The sequence below is a fragment of the Octopus bimaculoides genome, chromosome 3 (assembly GCF_001194135.2).
Source record: "Octopus bimaculoides isolate UCB-OBI-ISO-001 chromosome 3, ASM119413v2, whole genome shotgun sequence".
NCBI classification, from domain to species: Eukaryota; Metazoa; Mollusca; class Cephalopoda; order Octopoda; family Octopodidae; genus Octopus; species Octopus bimaculoides.
The window spans coordinates 33,029,216-33,036,790 of NC_068983.1; positions in this window are offsets into that span (position 1 = coordinate 33,029,216).

Here is a 7,575-nt window from a genome sequence, read left to right on the forward strand (position 1 = left end):
CAACAACAACAACAACAACAACAACAACAACAACAACAACAACAACAACAACAACAACAACAACAACAACAACTTTTCTTATTGTTTCTTTACTTTCTGGAGGAGTAACATCAGTCCTTTAAATATTACCAAAATGAAGTAGATTGTGATGTTTATTTTGAACTTGTGGGAGACATACGAGATGTCAAAATATTGTTCATTCGGTAACAGTCATATATGTTTTTACATATATATAAACGTGTGTGGTGTATGCATGTTTCTTCGCCTAAGCAGCTGGTGTTGGTTTGTTAATATCTCTTTAAAGTAGCTGTTTGGCAATGGAGAAAGTTTGAGTAAGTGCAAGATTTTAGAAAATAAGTACTGGGTTTGATTTGTTCTTCATGGCAGAGCTCCAGCATGGCTGTAGTCCAATGAGAAAAACAAAGTAAAAGATAAAAAACTGATTGTTATTAGGCGTTTTAGTGTTCAGCAGTAACTATGTAGAGTATCTGTGTATGATACATTAATATGAAGAGCGTGTGTCGCACAAGTTAATAAAGTGTGGCACATCATTTATGCTAATAAATATACGTTGGTTTATTTGGTGGTATTTCATCGACCTGAGTTGTGTGAGTTATTCCATTGGGAAGTTATTGTATGATGTATGTGTTGTATGTAGAGTGTACTGTTTGAGCTGGGCTACTAAACTGATAATATGTTGCAAAGACGTGAACTGTGCTTAGCAGGTAATTCTCTTGGACTGTGTGTAACACCAGGAGACCTTATATATCTTGCATGATTTTGTTTATCGTACGCTATGGCATCGAACCCAGGACTTTGTGGTTAAGAAACAAATTCGTTTATACTACGTCCATTGTCTGTAGATATACAAAAATTGATTGAGAAAGTAGGCTCAGTCGCTCGAACAGTAACGGAAGATCCATCATTCATATTTTAAAAAACAAAGGGAACTAGTGAAAGAGCCTTCACACAGATACTTGAACTTATCGAATTAACAACCAAATCTCTTTTCACCATCGCATTGCCGCGAGAAGTTTTAGGTACATTATGACAGAACAAAAATATATGTTATTGTTATGAAAACTATGAGAAGCAAATTTTATTACCAAACAAGCATCAACAAAACTTTATATAATTGTTTTTACACGAAACAGAACTACAATAAATTAATCAAAACATAATAGTAAAATGTAAACCGGAAGTGAAAAATAGCTTTCTGATACTATACTCAATGGTTAACAGAGATAATATTATAATATAACTTGGCTTGAAAAACTCTACATCTACTCTATACGCCTTCTATGATTCTGAAAGATCTCAGATGGCCCTCATTTCCACATGTATAGCAGTTAAGCATTCTCTTCGACACCACCAATGCCATGGCCTTTTCTTCACCACCGACGGGCACAAAATCGAAATACCCCTGTATAGTCTTTCGAGTGTAAATCAACATAATTTGCCTGTCCATCAAATTCCCATTCAATCTACATGTCATTCCTAGTTACCTCAACGCTCCTACCTCCCCAGGCTGTGCTGCAAAGCTGACGACAAACCAAGTGTCAACTTCATTGTCAACATCCTTCATTGTGGCTCTCGAATTTTGTCGCTCCATATATTCTGACACTAGCGTTTGGGCAGCAGTACACAGCGCAGCAGTATGCATAGTATCAGTGTATGACACACCAGTTCGGTTTGCTTCTTTGCTCCACCCTCAAACTTAAAATCTGTGCATCTTGTCCATTTAGTAATTTTTTAAAGTGCATAACATTAGCAAAAAGAGAGATTATTGTCATTGCGATGCAGTCGTTGCTCTTTTTACGCGTATAATTATAGAATTTATTCCAGTAGGTGAAGGCTTCACTCTCCTAACAATGACAAGCCAGGAACTTTGAGAAATTATCCATAATTTATTAGCTCGAAATCTACATTAAGTGAGAACTCAGACTTTCTTCATCTACACTCACAATCGCTCCTTGATCATTGTGTCATAAACCTTCAGTTAACCTTGTACAGTATATTAAGTTTGACGCTCCACCGATCACATTGTTCACCTAGTGGAATGCATGAAAATATAATTGCAGTCAATAGGAGAAAAGTCTAAGAGAAAAAGTAATACATTAGGAAGCGTTGATTATGACTATAATCTAAAGATTAAAATCGTTAATAGTTTTCAAATCGATAGAGAATCTTTCTGCAGTATAATGAAAGATCACTGTGATAAAATTGTCGATGTTATTGAAAGAAGTCGTTAACTATTATAGACATACTGACAACAGATGTGAACACCAATATTCTCAGGGTATGTTAAATAATTTACTTAATACATGATGGTAGCAGCCGTCATGAAGGTCTGTGCCTCCTTAATATTTCTTGATCAAACCAAAACACTAGCAAGCCTGAAAACCAAGCATAGACTGCAAGAGAGTAAGACATACGATAAAAGAATATATTGCAATACGTTAATGAGTTTGCGAATGAAAAAGCAAATATCAAAAAGGAAACAGAAACAAACATTACAGAAATACAATATAGATGAGTAAAGGAAAAAAAAAACAAGAGTGGAAGCTCGTTTGATATGAAAGGCCGTTGTTAAATCGCAAACACTCGATCGTTATGGAGGCTGGTAACACTTCTTTAAATAAAACAATCCACTCATCTCCAAACAAATTACGATTTTACAAAACTTGCATAGACAAAAATCAATATGGAAGCCAACATCAAGGAAAGTAGAATATTTGTGGTTGATATAAGTACATCGGATTGCTGAAGGAGTAGATGTTAAAAACAAGAGTAGAGCAAATAAAAAAGGAAAGAGAAGCTCAGACGCAAGAAAAAAAAAACAGACAAAGAAATAGCTTTAGAATGGTTAAAGTATCAAACAAGTGCATTAGTCATGAATGGTACCTGAATGATTCGCTGAGAAAAGTACATTTTTCTTTGTAACTGGTTAAAACACTAAAACAATTAAATCTTAGAAGCATAATCTTCCTGGTTGCCTCACACATCCTAAGCCTGGGCAGTAATGGTCTTTCAAACGATAAATATTTACCTAAGAAAAGAAACATAATTCCAGAATAAAAAAAAAATCTTTTCTGGAATGTTGCAAATGTTCATAGAAATGCAAAGATCAGCTACATATCAATCAAGTTATAAATAACTAAAGCCTGTCGTGTGAAAGATAAAGGTCTGAACACGGAATAAATTTGGAATCTGAAAACATGAACCAGGAAAAAGACGAAACAGGTTCATCAAACACATAACTGAACTGAAAACAGTTGTACAACTCCAAATGGAGTGTGAAAATGGAACTAACCCTCATTGTAAATGAATACTCCAAACAATATAATCTAGGTACAAATGCTCTGAGATGACAATCTCCCATCTTTTATATGTATGGATGGCATTACGTTTTACATTGCAGATAATAAGCAGCCGAGAAAAGTCTGTTATATACAGGATACGGACGCGATGTTAAGGAATTGGCATGAAATTTACTTTGAATGTGCCAAGTTAATAATGAAGAGAGGGAAATTAATGAAAGCATTAATATCATGTTAGAATAAAACGAACACAGATTACTAATACTTAGAAATTAATAGACCGCACATTGAAGAAGAATGAACAAAAGGTTTAGGAAAAATTATAATTAAACGTTTTCGATAAATGATTAAAAACTGAGCTAAATACCAAAATTAAGGTAATATATAATCTTACCGCAGCTGTTCCGGTGATAATCTACAGTTAAATCATTCGTCAATGGAAAGTAAATGAATAAGATCTTGACTGGAAAGCAAGGAAAACAATCTAGTTCAAATAGGTCATTAAAAAAAACTTACAAATCGAGATAATTTTGACCAGAAAGTAGGACCATCTGCACCTGAAAAACTTATATAAAATATTAACTGAATACCTTTATTCTTTTACCCGTTTCAGTCGTTTGACCGCGGTCATGCTGGGGCACCACCTTTAGTCGAAGAAATCGACCCCAGGTCTCTTTTGCCGAACCGCTAAGTATCTGGGACATAAACACACCAACATCGATTGCCAAGCTATGGCAGGAGGACAAACACAAACACACATAAATATGTATGCATATATATACCCGACGAGCTTCTTTCAGTTTCCGGCTACCAAATCCACTCACAAAGCTTTGTCGGTCCGAGGATATAGTAGAAGGGACTTGCCCAAGGTGCCACGCAGCGGGACTGAACCTGAACCATATGATTGGGAAGCAAGCTCCTTACCATACAGCTACGCCTGCGCCTACATGCACATTAAAAAACTATTTTCTGCCCTCGAAGAAACTAACAAATATAAAACAAGTTGATATAACACTATGACTGAGGCAGAGAAATGACATCAGAAATCATAGTAAACATAAGAATTGATTGAACATGGAATAACAAAAATGGCATGCCAAGATATCCCTACATAACATGCAAAAGACGCCTCCACGTGGACGTTACTTACAACGTTTGATTAAAGCGGAATAAAACTAAAACTTGGTGCTGGATGATAGGCTCAGATTTAAATAGTTAAAGCTGAAGGGCTTCTCAGTGGTTCAATATCAGATCGTTTGCACTCGGAATTACCAAACATGTTATGAAATGAAATACAGAAAGTAATCGCAAAATATGTAGAGGTTATGCAGAAACAATCAATCACATCAGTTCTGGCTACTCAGTATCAGCCAAAATTGAGTATATAAACCTAAATGATAAGGTTGGAAACTATACTAGAATTAGGGGATATTCACAGTAAAGCAACGATTGTGATATATACGATAAAGCATCTTGGAGAATGACATACTCGCTAATTTCTGGGATATGCCGTTTCATATCGAGATATTAAGGAAAATCCTGCTATTATCCTCAAAATCCATCTGAAACAAATGTCGCATAATTGATGTATCAAATTCATTGATACAAAACACAGTGAAACTATCCAAATTAAGAAAAAACATGAAAATATAGATATGAAGATGTTAGATGTTGAAATTAGAAACACTTAGTATTATAGCGTGTTTTGGCAATACTGAAATGCTGCACACTCGAAATATATATACAAAACTTCAGAACTTAACGACCTACTTGATTTTTGTTCTAACAAGTCTCAATCACATACAGAAAATACCCTACTACAATCTTCCGTGACCGTTTGCACATAGACTTCATATGGAACCTTGAAACAAGGGACCCCTTTCGCGCTCGCTTGACCTGCTATAATAGTAATAATATCTGCTTTTAAGTTTGCAACAAAAGAAGAATACATAACTACTATCTTAAATGCACTGTCTGGATGAAAAACAGGATGGCTTCTGGCGCTAAACAACATTTATCGGTTGGCTTTACGGACTTACCTCAATTTGTTTACAGTAAAATATATTTGATTATTAATGAATTTGTTTAAAGACTTGGCCAATACTTCAAGCAACCTATTATTAATGGTTTGGAAGAAAAAAAATAATTAGTACTTCGATATCGATAGTTTTTCACTACATTGAGCTGTGGAGTAAAAGAAATAGTTCACAGAAAGTAAGAATTGTTATGTGGTTTCAATTTTATATGGTTTTAGTATTAATTGCCATAGGCAAAAGAATGAACATCACAAATTCCATTTTAGCCTCCCCTTCAAAGCACATGGCTTTTGTACCCAGCGGGAAAAGCGCAGTTAACTGACACAATTTTAGTTTGTGGTAACTTGCTCTGGAGCGAACGCACAACAGGAGAAATCTTAGAGGAAGAACTTCCGTCAAGCAAGTGTTTCGGCTTGTAAGTTTCCGATACACTAAGAAAACAGAGCCCACTTAGGCCATGATCTCTAAGTATCCTACTGTTTTCGAAATGTACCTTTAGTGATGATTGAACTCAGAGCCTTCGGATGATCTTATTCCCTTTAACTGTGGTGTGTATCGCTTGACCACAAAACCACCGAAAGAACTTCAAATTGGGTTTCCCTCTTACTGTTTTCTGTTTAGTGGCTCACAGTATTCTTTTTCAGTTCACCTATTGTTCCTTTATAACCATAATTATATTGAACTCTTCTTAGCTGTCTCTGAGAGGCGTTCCATCATCGCTGTTCTTTTGCGACATTTGATTCTGAGCTAACCTGGTAATTGATACATTGAAGTGTGACTAATCCTCGCATGCCAACTTCCACTGCCTCTACTGTGCGATAGTGCCCTTCCTTTGTTAGCTCTTCCACAAGGTCATCATATTTCCTCATCTACGAATCCATCACATTTCACCTATTTCCCACATGCAAGTGAAGAGATTTTGACTTTTATTTGACTTGACACATTGCGTCACTAGAAACATTTCAACTACTCTATAATTAAGGGTCAACATTTCATCTCTGTCTCTGGGGTCCTCAGTGAAGTGTTGTTTCTTTTTTGCTGCTGCTGCCACAAATGTGCTTTTGTTGTTGGTTATGTTGTTGTTGTTGCTAGTGTTGCTGCTGCTGCTGCTGCAGCAGCCGTTGTTGTCGTTGTTCTTGTTGATATTGTTGGTGTTGGTTTTGTTTCAGTTGTTGCCATCGCTGCTGCCGCTGCTGATGCTGTTTCTTTCGTTGGTGTTGTTGCTACCACTACTACTAATGCTGCTGTTGCTGTTACTGCTACTGTTCCTACTACTACGAAGTGGTCTTTGTACTATTCGAGTCTCCTTTTTCTCCTCCATTTCTCCTGTATTGTTCCCAGTAACGGAAGGAAGAAGGGAATCTTCAGTAATCACCAGATTCGTGGGAGGGACAATTTTCTTTTTCGCAACTCTCTCAAAACACACTCCGCCATCTTATTGAGTTGTGTTTCATTAAATTAAATTAAATGCCCACATAACTTATTTGGTGGGTCGAATATAGCCCCTCGAAAGGCTAAACAACTACAAAAAACCAGTAACAAGTTCCTGGTGTTTCTATTGACAACTTAGAATAAAATAAATAATGCAAAAAATCATCAAACCGGTGTAAGCAAATGTTTTAAGTTGCACCAGCCTGGAGCGTTTGAAAACACGTCCTATGTATTCTGTAGTAAATAATAATAATAATTATAATAATAATAATAATAATAATAATAATAATAATAATAATAATAATCTCTATTATAGGAACAAGGTCTGAAATTGGGAGGAGAGAGATAGTCGATTACATCGACCCCCCCAGTACTCAAATGGTACTTAATTTATCCACCTAGAAAGGATGATAAGCAAAGTCGACCTCGGCAGAATTTGAACTCAGGACGTACTGACGGGCGAAATACCGCTAAGCATTTAGTTCGATGTACTAACGATTCTGTCTGCTCGCAGCTTTAATAATAATAATGATGATGATGATGATAATAATAATAATAATAATAGTAATAATAATAATAATAATAATAATAATAATAATAATAATAATAATAATAATAATAATAATGCACCAGGCAGTGGCTCTCATGGCTTCTGATCTTAATTGATTGGAAGTGTTATCATGTACATTGTTTTGTCTTAGTATAAAAGATGGGCTACAGAAAATATTCTGCTTAATACCACAGATTTGCTTGTCAGTTGTTTGACCATAACCAGTTGAGCATGTCCC